General features: G+C 33.1%; 1 protein-coding gene across 1 annotated transcript in view; it reads right to left on the bottom strand.

Annotated features, from left to right (window-relative positions):
- lrrc3b (leucine rich repeat containing 3B) overlaps window positions 1-5,840 on the bottom strand; it is a 12,288-nt gene extending 6,448 nt beyond the window's left edge. Inside the window, exon 1 of the mRNA XM_056480157.1 lies at window positions 5,675-5,840. The gene's annotated coding sequence lies outside the window, so the exon portion shown is untranslated. The remainder of the gene's footprint in view (window positions 1-5,674) is intronic.
- Between the last annotated feature and the right edge of the window lie 6,823 nt (window positions 5,841-12,663).

Genomic DNA, 12,663 nt, shown 5'->3' with positions numbered 1-12,663 from the left:
TTTACTGTAAGATGTACTTTAAGAGAAAAATGATGTCCACATATGTGGACTCGTGGTCCGAATTTACATAAAACACTTTTTCCTGAATGTTTTTAAATGCATATTTAACATAGACATTTTTTTTAACTTACTTTGACTATCAGAGAGTAAAAACTAAAAAATTGTCCCATTTTGGACAGTTGAAAATAGTGTTTGGGACATTTCATCTGCTGCAAAACAGTTGCAGGATGACACTCTATGTCTGTAACTAAATATAAAACATTCAAAGTATTTTAAATAGCCACTTAAGAGCTAAAATGTGCTGTCTACGTATGTGGACACTCAAGCCCTACGAGGCTATTGAATTGAGAACATGGAGGGATCCATGCTTTCATGGTGTTGATGCCAAATTCTGACCCTACCAACCAAATTCTCTGACCTCTGGCGTCAACAAGGGATATTTCCTGAAATACTCGGAACAGCCCTTCTGGCACCAACAACCATGCCACGTTCAAAGTCACTTAAATCCCCTTTCTTCCCCATTCTGATGCTCAGTTTGAACTGCAGCAGATCGTCTTGACCATGTCTACATGCCTAAATGCATTGAGCTGCTGCCATGTGATTGGCTGATTAGAAATTTGCATTAACGAGCAGTTGGACAGGTGTACCTAATAAAGTGGCCGGTGAGTGTATAGGAATATATTGAAAACTATCATTACCACAATAGTAGTACATGCAATATCCATATCCATGTGAGTGTGTGTGTGTGTGTTTTTTTGAGAAAGACAGAGAGAAAAGAGGATGTGTGTGCATGTGTGTGTGTGTTATAGAGAAAGACAGTGAGAGAGAAAAGAGAGACAATGTGTGTGAAGGAGTAATCAAGAGTGTGTGTGTGTGTGTCTCTTTCTCTCTGTGTGTGTGTGTGTGTGTGTGTGTGTGTGTGTGTGTGTGTGTGTGTGTGTGTGTGTGTGAGTGTGTCTGTATATCTCTGTCTCTCTGTGTGTGCGTGTGTGTGTGTTGCCCGAGGCTCTGGATGGTCAGTATGGACTGACTGAATGAGTGCCAGGTCTCTCTCAGACTGATGTGCTGTGTGGGTTATACTGTATAGAGATATATATGATGGCAGAACTCCTGCCTTTTACTGCACACTATCATGACTGACAGGCCATCACAGAAAAAATGTGTCACTGTCACAGACAAACTACTTCCACAACTCCAGGCAAGATGAATTCGGGATGAATCCTACATGCAAAAAAGTCCAGAAGGCAAATGCAAATATTCTGAGTGATTCTGACTGATCAAATATTCATGAGAGATGACTGTTGTCAATGGCAACAATGTTTAAATAAACGATTTTCATTAATGTTCACAATAACGCTGTGCTTAAGCTATAATATAATATAACTCAATATAATATAATATAATATAATATAATATAAATTAATTTAATATAATATAATACAATATAATACAATACAATATAATACAATATAATACAATATAATATAATATAATATAATATAATATAATATAATATAATATAATATAATAATATAATATAATATATTATAATATAATATAATGTAATATAATATAATAATATAATATAATACAATATAATAATAATATAATATAATATAATATAATATAATATAATATAATGTAATATAATATAATATAATATAATATAATATAATATAATGTAATATAATATAATATAATATAATAATATAATATAATATATTATAATATAATATAATGTAATATAATATAATAATATAATATAATACAATATAATAATAATATAATATAATATAATATAATATAATGTAATATAATATCATATAATATAATATAATATAATATAATATAATATAATATAATATAATATAATATAATGTAATATAATATAATATAATATCATATAATATAATATAATATAATATAATATATTTGACATTAGGGTGCTCTTGAGGACACTGTCAGGGTTTATTCTGCCATAATCACATGTGGTCCATTATTTGTAACTTATAAAGCCTCCAGGCTCTGTTTTCTGTTGTTTAAAGATAAATCTGCAGTTGGTAGCAGAGGAGCATTTGAGTTTCGCTCTGCTTTTCTGCTCAGATCATTGCTGATAGCTGGAGGTTTACGGCCTCTGTTCACTGCATGACCTTCCACAAGATTTGATTCACTTTTTGTTTATGGATATGACAAAACAAAAGCTACAAAATACATATTTTTAAAAACCAAGCAGGCATTTCAGGGGGTGTATATTACAGTTACAATAAAGGGCATTTATTTACTACAACTACATTGTTCAATTATTAAACAAATAATGTGAATTTAAAATAATACATAGCTTAATGTACTGTTTCTATATAGTGTTTATATATTATATATAGTTTATATATACTATTTATATATAGTGTTTATATATTATATATATTTATATATACTGTTTATATATAGTGTTATGTATAACACTTCTAACTACATAATATGACAGTTAAAACATACATATACTGTATATATATATATATATATATATATATATATACTGTATATATATATATATATATATATATATATATATATATATATATATATATATATATATATATAACAATATATATATATATATATAATATATATATATAATGAGAGCATGTTAAATGAACAAAAATATGCAAAGAATTGTATTTAATATTAACGTGTAATTAATTCAATATTACAATTAAAACTGTGATTACATTCAAAGTATATTATATTTAAAAAGTATATACTATATTTAAAAATACAATAACTATGTGATTATATAAGATTTATATAGTTCAGTTATTTGAATTCATTTATATGTTCAAGCCCGAAATTATTCATACCCCTGGCATATGAATAATTTTGGGCTTGACTATGATTATTAAAAAATACACATAAAGGAAATAAATATGGAAATAATAAAGCAAAATGTGTAATTTTACTATTTTTATTTTATAGTAAATTAATAAGTAAAAAAAAGTGTTATTTTCTATAGTAAATTAGTAGTCATAGTAAAATTTATATCAATTAATGTATATATATAAATATATACACACACACATATTTATGCATACATATATCAGGGCTGCACAATATATCGTTTTAGCATCGATAACTCAATGTGCAAGTCTGCAATAATCACATCGCAGGGATCTGCCAAGTAATTGGGATTATAGTTGACTAAACATTACAATTAACATAGCCTAGTCATTTTATATTTTACCCTTAAAGTTTTTAATAAACACATTATTATTATTATACAGCGATTATTCAGTTATTGTTTCTGAATACTGTTTGCCTCCCCGAAAAAATCATAAATCATAGTTTATTTGTATCTTTTGTATTACACTTTGCAGGTCATTTTTTAAATCATATTACAGAATGTTCTTACAGAATCATCCCAATCGATCTGAATTGATATATATATCGCAATATATTTAGCAGTAAATGAAAATATTGCAATCTCAGAGTTTTCCAATATTGTGCAGCCCTGAGATATATTATATAAATATAAGCTGGAGATGTTGTCCAAAAATAATAATAATAATTAAAAAAAAATCGTACATATACAGGAACGGTATAGCAGAAAAACGTTGGTGATTTTTTTCCCATGTCTAATATATATATATATATATATATATATATATATATATATATATATATATATATATATATATATATATATATATATGTGTACAACTAATAAGTACAAGTATATAAGTTATATATATTAGTTGTACATATACATATATATATATATATATATATATATATATATATATATATATATATATATATATATATATATATCACAAAATATATGAAATATTAAAATTGCAATACCTATGAAATAAAACAAAGCTGAGATCAAATAAAAAAAATCTAACAATTAAACATGCATTGCTGAATCATTCACTATATAAAGCCAATATTATGAATTCAGAAAACACATATCTCTGATTTAATGCCAGCGTTAAATATTTAAAACATCTTTCCAACATTCTTCAAAAACAAATCTTAATATTTAATCCAAAGTGCATCAACTTTGGGTGTTGTAATAAATGGTTGAGAAAACTAATTCTGCCAAATGATTATGTGCTCTTGACATTCCAGCACTCATCATCATGAACAGAAGAGCCTCAGCTTTTAATATTAAAACACATTGATTCAGATCATCAGGCTTGGATGTGGGTCAAAGAGACACAAGCTTTTACCGCGTTACTGCCTCCATAACACATTAAAATGTATAATGTGAAGATTATAGAGCTGTGGAATGAAATCATAATGGTTTTCTTCGTTGCTCTTGCAATGATTCATTCATTTAATAAAGCTCTGAATGTGAAAAACACAACTCATGGACTTGTCAATAAACAGCAACAGCTAATGCAGAAACTAGATATTTTGACATGCATTTTACTTTAAAAAATGAATTAAAACATGCTGCAAAAATGTCAAATACGGGGCTGTTTTAAAGGTGATCTATTATGCATCTTTTGACAAGATCTCAAATAAGTCTCTGATTTCCCTATAGTGTGTGTGAAGTTTCAGCTTGAAATACCACACAGATAATGTTGTCTAACTCTCTGAAACTGACCCTTTTAGGCTTTGATCTATATTGTGGTGTTTCGGTGACTGTGGCTTTAAATTCAAATGAGATTGTCCTCTTTTCAAAAGAGGGCGGAGCTACAAACACCTGACAATCTGAAGTCTCTGAGAAGAAAGTAGTCTATGGAGATTTCAGTGTTCATCTGTGCATCCTAAATCGCTAATGGCAGCCAGCTGCTTCTCACTCAGGGCTGTCTATGCTAATGAGAGATCGTCACTTGTGGGTGGGGATTTCCCCCTATTATGGCAAGTACAAAGCGTGAATGCCAATCAAAGTGTTTCTGCAGACTGTTTTAATCAAGTGGGCTTAAAAAAATACAATTAATTATTTCTTTACTATTAGAAGCTGGCTATTTTCACACACATCTGTGTTTACACCCCATTCTAAAAGTGATTTTTGCATTGTAGATCCCCTTTAAAAGCTTCTCTTGTCAAATATAATAATAATCCAATCAGAAATGAGCAGCATCACAGCTTTTGATCCAATGCATTATCCCTGATTTAATCCCACCGGCTCTGGCATGAAATCTGACCCTTCCGGTGCGATCAAAGCAGCATCACATTCTCCTGGCAATTTCAGCATCCAGAGCACTCAGAGACAGCTCCAAATCACAAAGCTAAGTGATGATAATAACTTTTCTCCACTCGTATAGCAGCGATCTTAGATCCAGTCTCCACACCCTACAGCGAACCTAGAGAATTATTGCATTCAGTAAACCTGATTATTAGGTGCCTCATAAGAGATGCATCGACAACTGCTAATAAGTTGTTCGTGCATGGATAAATCAGACACTCCAGGTGCATGCATTAATAATAAAAGCCTGTCAATTGCTATTCAAAAGGTGCACATCATTTGAAACGTGTGCAATAATTGACTCGCAGACAAACAGCGGCTGACGCACGTACAATCCGCTCGTTTGACACCGTGAACGATCTGCGTGCAGTTGTGTGAACATGTGAAATGCATATATGTGACAGCTGAATGCATGTCGGTGTCTGTCATGTGTGTGTTTACGTGCGGCGGAGCAACAGGCGACATGCGTTTGTCTCTTACCTGCGACAGAAACACTCATCGATCGCCGCATCCGTGACTCTCACATCCTCGGGGAATCATTTAGACATCAGATCAGACGCTCTCGATCCCTATTTCATCTCAACTCTCGCATATTTGGAGATTGTTGGCTGATGTTCGTGGCAAAAGCCACGGGAGTAACTGGGAGGGGTTCGATCGCTCCGTGGAAGTGGCGTTCGATTCGCGAATGAATGGTTCTTTTGAACCGAGTCCTTATAGTCAGATCGAGCCGATTCTTAAATCTCTGTTGTTGTTCTTTTTTTAGAGTATAGACAAATTTGTTTCTCATATTGAAAAATTGACATCACTATGATTCATATTTTGTTTTTGGAGCAATTCTTCTGAAATCACTAATCTAAACAGCACGTTTTGATCTACATTGTCTCAAACACCTGTTTGCTCAAGTGTAATATTTTTAATATCGATATTGTTGTTTTTGTTTTAGACGCTAACGTTAGCATAACTCAATTAATACAATCTATAGCCCACACTTGTAACCGAAAAGGCTAAAACGCGTTTACTTCTAGCAACACTGATCAAACTACGAACCATCTGAGTGAACCGAGTCTGTGAACTGAATCAAACTTTGCAACCTGGATTCTATCAGCAGCGCGCGCCTGTAGCCGTGTGTGCGCGCGTGCGTTTGTTTGTGTGACTGAACTGAAGCAAATTTTTTTGTATATTTATTGGCTTAATCTGTAAAAATGACCTATTCTTAAGGCTTCATTGTGAATATAATAAAATAAGTTCAACCTCAAACTCGTTTTGAGGCGTGTTTTTGTTCTCAGGGGTTCGACTCTTCTACAAAAGTAGCTAGCCGGTGTGGCTAAAATGAATTCATGTCGAAAACGCTGGGAGTGCTTTAACTATAATAAATGGTATTGTAATTGTTATTAGTATTTAACTTATTTTTAGCTATATAGCCTACTGTAGTCTCTAAGGAAAAATTAATCAGAGTTTTATTATAGTAAAAGTTCAGTAACCATGTTTTTTTTTTGGCAGATTAATGATCTGTAAAACCACATTTATTTTTACCATAAACACCATGGGTAAACTAAACCCACTGTTTTTTTGTGGTTAAACCAAGATTTTCTGCTTTATTTAAAGTTAAATCAGAGCAGTCCATTTTTATAAGTGGTACCTGGTACATTTTAAGCAAAGTAGAGTGTGAATCCTTTATTTTTAGGTCAATGCAGCATCTGTAAACAAATGCACAGTTAAATGTACATTAACTATACACTATTGTGGCTTGTTGTCCTGCTATATATGGCCAATTGTCTCAGTAAAACATCATCTTAAGTGTACATTTACACAACATTATTACAAAAAGGCAAAATCATTGTCAAACAAATAATCACTGTTGCAAAGATAAGAAAAAATCTCTAAATGCTGTATTTCTCATGGAGATATCATACAAACAAACATGTACACATATGGTCATGTATTCAATGTTATTTTAGATTTCAAGTACTTGCTCATACCTAAAGACTAAACACACAACACACACTTAAAGTGTTAAAAGTGTGTTTTAATGCAATATTTGTACATTTTTTTTTATTCTGTAGTCGCAGTGTTTCCCAACCCTGTTCCTGAAGGCACACCAACAGTCCACATATTCAACCTCTCCCTAATCAAACACACCTGAATCATCTTATAACATCAGAAGAGACTCCAACACCTGAAGTTAATGGGTCAGATAATGGAGACATCCAAAATATGTACTGTTGGTGTGCCTCCAGGAACAGGGTTGGGAAACACTGCTGTAGTGAACACAGCTGCGTGTCCTACAGGCTGCACAAGGGTTAAAAATCACAGCTAAATGTTTGCAGTGTCAAACTCCCACAAGAACTCACACATGAGCCTTCCTGCTTTCGTCCTTGAGATGGTTTTTAACCTCTGTGAACTCTGAGGAAAGCCTGCATGTGTGTGTGTGTGTGTGTGTGTGTGTGTGTGTGTGTGTGTGTGGACATCAGCTGAATGACACATTAATAACATAAAATCACTCGTGATCAATTATAACTCCACGGTTCAATGACTGTTTTGATGGTTTTACAGTAAATACCAGCGCGCGGCATGTTTAATACACGAGGAGCTGCTGTCTGAGTACTCACTCAATGTCAGACGCTGGAGAAAACCAACAATTAGCTGTGCTTTTTCTGATAAACACAGTCTGTCTGAGAGAAAGGCAGATCATCCGTTCACAGCCGAGCCCAGAATCTTCCAGATATCAATCACTCCAGATAATTAGCAAAGGTGATCAAACACCATCATGACAGAAAAACATCCATCAGCACCAAATGAACGGCTCTTTAAACCAGCCACACTTGAGGCCTCAAAAACACAATATATCAAAAATGTCATTTCACGGCAGATATAATTGAGTGTTTTCTGCACTCTCCAGCATCCTACCTACACTTGTTTGTTAAAGCAAAGAGGCTTAGCAAATGCTCGCAAGACAAATACGCATCAAACAAGCCCAGTGTTACAAGATTTCATAATAAAAATCAATTTGAACTATTATTATTTATGCACTATCATTAAATGAGCTTACAATATGTTAGAGCAAATCTAATTTGAGTCTGTAATGCAAGAGAAGGTATTTAAAAAATAATGAAATTGTCACAAAGCAGCCAAACATTTACAGCAAAATAAAACAAATACAGACGGTAATGATTAATATATTGAAAAATGTATTTTAAAATGCGTTAGAAAAAAAATTAAATTATTAAAATAAATTATTATTTTTAAATAAGACAAAAATCCACAACCCACATCTTGTTATTTTTAATTAACCAACGCTCATGGGAAATATGTTGATAATTTTTTAACGAAACGCAAAATACATTGCTCCAGGTATGTTTTGTTGCATGTTTCAGATGGGAAATCCACTAGAGGGCGCTGTCTATATTTTTTAAACCCTAAATTTGTTACTTAAGGTATGTTTTGTTGTACGTTTCAGATGACAAATCCACTAGAGGGCACTGTCTACGCTTTTGTAAATCTAAAATACATTACTAAATGTATGTTTTGTAGTACATTACAGATGGTAAATCCACTAGAGGGCGCTCTATACATTTTATTGAACTTCAAATTTGTTACTTAGGGTACGTTTTGTTTAGAAAAAAATGTTGTACGTTTCAGATGACAAATCCACTAGAGGGCGCTGTCTACGCTTTTGTAAATCTAAAATACCTAACTAAATGTATGTTTTGTAGTACATTACAGATAGTAAATTCACTAGAGGGCGCTCTATACATTTTATCGAACTTTAAATTTGTTACTTAGGGTATGTTTTGTTGTACGTTTCAGATGACAAATCCACTAGAGGGCGCTGTCTACGCTTTTGTAAATCTAAATACCTAACTAAATGTATGTTTTGTAGTACATTACAGATGGTAAATTCACTAGAGGGCGCTCTATACATTTTATCGAACTTTAAATTTGTTACTTAGGGTACGTTTTATTGCACATTACAGATGGTAAGTCACTAGAGGGCATTGTCTAGATTTTATTAAACCTGAAATTTGTTACTTAGGGTATGTTGTGTTGTACGTTTCAGATGAGAAACCACTAGAGGACACTGTCTACATTTTTGTGATAATGAAATACGTTAATTAGAGTATGTTTTGTTGTATATTACAGATGAGAAATCCACTAGAGGGCAGTGCCCAATTTTTTTTTAATCTGAAAGACGTTACTTATGTATGCGAGTATGTTTTGTACATTTTAGATGACAAATCCTCTAGAGATCGCTGTCTATATTTTTGCAAATCTGAATTACACTATTAGGGTATGTTTTGTTGTACATAACAGATGACAAATCCACTATATGGCGCTGTCTACGTTTTTTGCAAATCTGAAATATGTTAATAAAGGTATGTTTATAGTACATTACAGATGACAAATCCACTAGAGGGCGCTGTACGTTTTTTGCAAATCTGAAATACGTAACTAAAGGTGTTTTGTTGTGCGTTTCAGATGACAAATCCACTAGAGGGCGCTGTCTATGTTTTTTTGCAAATCTGAAATATGTTACTAAAGGTATGTTTTGTTGTACGTTTCAAATGACAAATCCACTAGAGGGCGCTGTCTACATTTTTGCGAAACATGAAATATGTTACTAAGAGTACATTTTGTTCTATATTTAAGGTGACAAATCCCCTAGAGGGCACTAAATGAAGTAATTATTATTATCTCCTGTCTCCAGTTTCTATTTTATTTACAAAAAATGTTTACTAAAGCATGCATTTCCAATGAGCTTGTGTTGTGTCTATTATGAGTGGACTTGGCAACTCTCAGTGCAGCTGCAGCATTATGGCTTGATATGATTTTCAAGACTCAGATTGGCAGGTTGCCTGTGTAGCATGTAATTTAGCATTTTTTTTTCCCTTCTGGCATCGATACACTGAGTTTGACTGGCAAACAAACAAAACAAACAAAACAAAACAACGACAGACAAACCCAAAACCCAAACTGCTCCTTCATTAATTTGCAAAGGGACTGATTTGGAACAAGACATTTACATTCCTGCTTTTTCAAAGGTCACGCTTTGTAGCGCTCATTTGCATACTAAGTGGCTAATTATTTTTTTGCAGCCAATAGGCAGGTATGTGGAGCAGTGTGAAAGCGGTCATCAGTCTTTAACTGCATCCAAACACAATCACCGCTGAATGGAGGACACACGTCAGATTGTCTGTGTCAGTAATTTGGCCTCAATGAGAGGAAATTAGCCTAATTAAACCTAATAACAACATACGTCATGCATCTCCTATATAGACACATCACATTCATGCATATGCAAATTCTCATGCTGATATATAAGCCAATAAATGCATGAATTGATGATGTTTATGCAGATGTTTTTAAGAACGAGAAATTTCCGCATTAAATATTATATTAGCATTTATATATTATATGTTTTTAATTTTAAATGCGATGTTTTTGACCTTGCATGTCAGGAAAAATAATGTACAAATAATTATTTGATAATTTGACTTTCAAAATGAAAGAATTCTGATAATGAAATTAAAATTCAAGATAATTTAGGGAAAAACAAATAAATAATGAGTTAAATTTGCAAGTTTAATTCACTGTATTTTTTATATAAATGAGATGCTGCTCTATGCTCTATGAATTATCGTAAATTTTTATACTTTGTTTTCATTAAAATGTTTCTTAATGTTTAAGTAATTTGTTTCTGTGTTATTTCATTTATATTAGTTTTTAAATATATTTTAGTTTGGCTTTTTTAGTATCTCAAGGTAAACCTAATGAATATGAGAAATATTTTCCATGGCAACCAGCTGAGTCAGTCAGATATCAGCTTATAATTATTTTATTGAGCTTCCTTGTTATAAAAAAAATAAGATAAACCTATTAAAATCATTCACTCATTCTCCTTCGGCTTAGTCCCTTATTTATCAGAGGCTGCCACAGTGGAATGAACCGCCAACTTATCCAGCATATGTTTTACACAGCGGATTCCCTTCCAGCCGCAACCCAGTACTGGGAAACACCCACACACACACTCATTCACACACACACACTCATACACTACGGCCAATTTAGTTAATCAATTCCCCTATAGCACATGTGTTTGGACTGTGGGGGAAACTGGAGAACCCGGAGGAAACCCATGTCAACACGGGGAGAACATGCAAACTCCACACAGAAATGCCAACTGAACCAGCTGGGACTCGAACCAGCGACCTTCTTGCTGTGAGGCCACAGTGCTAACCACTGAGCCACTGTGCTGCCTTTCTCATTTCATTTAATGCTTTATTCTTTCACATTTGCAAATGATTCTTCAATACATGCGAGGTAATTGAATATTCAGAGACAGATATGGCAGGGGATCACCTTTCTGCAGGAACAGAATGGAACTAATTGAATTTGAAAGAAGTCACATTTATCCTTGTGGTGAATATTTTATATGTTTTATGAATGTGAAAAGTGAGGATGGACGTCACTGACTGTAATGAAGCACATATGAACACTCTCTCTCTCTCTCTCTCTCTCTCATCATATCTTTCCCACAGGAATGAATGAAGAATCTCAAATGAGATTCATTTAGAGCTGGAATATTCTTGGAGGTTAAAATGATTCTGGTTTCGCTGTTTAATGTGGAGAGGAATCACTGTGTGTCTCTTTAGTCATTTTAAAACATTCATCTGTTCATTTCAGTACTCGCATGATGGATTTATGGTTTTTAGAATGAACTAAAACTGGAAACGAGAACAAATGTTGTTAATAAAAACATAAAAACACACACAGACACTACAGTAACACACAATAATGAAGGAAAGGTCACAAGTTCATCTCAATCTTCGCTCTGAATGTAATAGAAAATCAGGAACAGATGCTGTGAAGCTCCAAAAAGAGGAATGAGCATCATAAATGCTTCAAAAACGGAGCAAAAATGCTTCTAAAATGACCAAAATGCTGAAAAAAGACGAAAAATCCTATCAAAGTCTGTTTTTCCCCCTTATAGATAGAGCTATCATCTTACTCCAGGATTCTTGTGGACTATTTTATGACGTTTTACAGTGCAGTGAGCTCTAAAAACGACATATTCAGAGTCATGAAGGCTTTAAGTTTATTACCAGAAAAAGGAGAAGATGATGGCTTGGAGGATACAGTAGGTGACACTTTAAAATGAGCATTACCTCCGCGCCTTGTACCGCCGCCGCTCTAAAGAAGTAAGAACGTGTTTTTGAGGTTTGTGACTATGCCGCCGGGGGGCACAAAGGGACGGGATGCGAACGGACAGAAATAGTCTATACAGTAGCTGTAAATATGCTACTTGTAAATGAAGATAAAATATAAAACAAAGCATTACAATTCCTTCATTAATCATGAAAAATTTGTTAACAAGCTTTATTTTCATTGTAAACTTGTTAAGTGCAATGAGGATTCATTTTGGAAAGTAGGATTAAAGAAATAAAAGACAACTAAACTGAAAGTGCAAACGT

This window comes from Danio aesculapii, chromosome 19 (assembly GCF_903798145.1).
Source record: "Danio aesculapii chromosome 19, fDanAes4.1, whole genome shotgun sequence".
Lineage (NCBI taxonomy): Eukaryota > Metazoa > Chordata > Actinopteri > Cypriniformes > Danionidae > Danio > Danio aesculapii.
Note: the sequence above shows the minus strand (reverse complement) of the source record. Positions and strands in the feature narration are given on the sequence as shown.